This window comes from Glycine soja, chromosome 7 (assembly GCF_004193775.1).
Source record: "Glycine soja cultivar W05 chromosome 7, ASM419377v2, whole genome shotgun sequence".
Taxonomy (NCBI): Eukaryota; Viridiplantae; Streptophyta; class Magnoliopsida; order Fabales; family Fabaceae; genus Glycine; species Glycine soja.
Window position 1 is genome coordinate 30596411 of NC_041008.1, and position 1757 is coordinate 30598167.

The 1757-nt window shown below is 39.9% G+C and overlaps 1 non-coding gene across 1 annotated transcript; it reads left to right on the forward strand.

Moving 5' to 3' along the window:
• Positions 1-562: 562 nt before the first annotated feature.
• On the forward strand, positions 563-669 carry LOC114420816. The gene has a single exon (XR_003668449.1). It is a non-coding gene; the product is annotated as a small nucleolar RNA R71 (small nucleolar RNA).
• The last annotated feature ends 1088 nt before the right edge of the window (positions 670-1757 follow it).

The following is a 1757-nucleotide window of genomic DNA, read 5'->3' on the forward strand; positions in this document are numbered from 1 at the left end:
TTGTTGTTGTTGTTGTTGTTGTTGTGGAGGACTCGACCATCTAAGGTTGGAATGATTCCTCCACCTGGGATTGTACCTATTGCTGGAGAGGTCATAATTTTTCTGTTGTGGCAGATTTTGTTGTTGAGGTTGAGGAGGTCTATTGTTGATGTTTGCAGCATAAGCTTCAGGCTGTTCAATTGCTCCAGATTGCTGCACAGAAGGGCAAAGGTCTGTATGGTGGTCAGTAGAGGAGCATAAACCACAGAGTCTTGCGACAGGTGCAGATTTCTAATTCATGGCCAGTTGGGTTACTATGTTAACCAAGGCATCTAGTTTACCTTCAAGCTTCTTAGTTTCAGATGATGCAAATGAGTTTGTAGCTACCTCATGCACTCCTCTAATGACTATAGCATCATTTTTGGCGCTAAACTGTTGGGAGTTGGAAGCCATCTTCTCAATTAAATTCCTGGCTTCAGCAGGGGTCATGTCTCCAAGGGCTCCACCACTGGCAGCATCTATCATACTTCTCTCCATGTTATTGAGTCCTTCATAAAAATATTGGAGAAGAAGCTGCTCAGAAATCTGGTGGTGAAGGCAACTGGTGCATAATTTTTTAAATCTCTCCCAATATTCATATAGGCTTTCTCCACTGAGTTGCCTAATGCCTAAAATATCCTTTCTGATGGCCGTGGTCCTAGAAGCAGGGAAAAGTTTTTCTAAGAATACTCTCTTGAGGTCATCCCAGCTCGTGATGGACCTTGGAGCAAGGTAATATAGCCAGTCCTTTGCCACTCCCTCTAAAGAATGAGGAAAGGCCTTTAGAAATATGTGATTCTCCTGGACATCTGGTGGTTTCATGGTGGAGCAGACAATATGGAATTCTTTCAGATGTTTGTGCGGGTCTTCCCCTGCAAGGCCATGAAACTTTGGAAGCAAATGAATCAGTCCAGTTTTAAGAACATATGGGACATCCTCATCAGGGTATTGGATGCACATGCTTTCGTAGGTGAAATCAGGATCAAAGGGTTGTGCCATGTTCTCAGAATGTTCAAAATTATAATGCTCAAAATCAGGATGCTCAAAATCACCAATAACAGAATGCACAGACTCTCCAGTAACAGAATGCTCAGGATGCTCAAAAGGTATAAAATGATGTCTAACTAATCTATGAAATGTCCTATCTATCTCAGGATCAAAGGGTTGTAAGTCAGATGGATTGCCTTTAGTCATACACTACATTCAGCATGCACAACAAGTTGCCTTCTTATGCAAGTAACAATGTAGGTTTGAACTACAGCTACCATTAAATGATATCCAAATGACTTGAAATTTTGTGAGCAACCTTATAAAATTATGAAAAGATAGCACAAAAAATTTCAAACGAAAATTCAAATTCTAACTATAGAAGCTAAAATTGATAAGTTAAGAAAAGTAAGAGAATAATACTTGGAAAATAAAAAACTTTTGACAAAATCGCAATTTTTGAAAGAAGGAGACCTCAGCCGGCCTATGGCAGGCTCCCACAAAATAAGGATCAAAAGAAGTGACTACACAAAAATTCAGCCAAAAATAACAACTCTAACTACCAAAACAAAAAATCCCAATTAATTCAGCAAGTGTGGTCTCTAAATCTATCGCTAAGGGAGCTGCACTACTACCCTGTTTTCCAGTTCAACAAAAGTGGTCGCTAAATCCGTCGCAAAGCACTATTCACAGCAAAACACAAAAACTGAAACAGGGGAAGCGCTGAACAGAAATACTAAAACAAAACACCA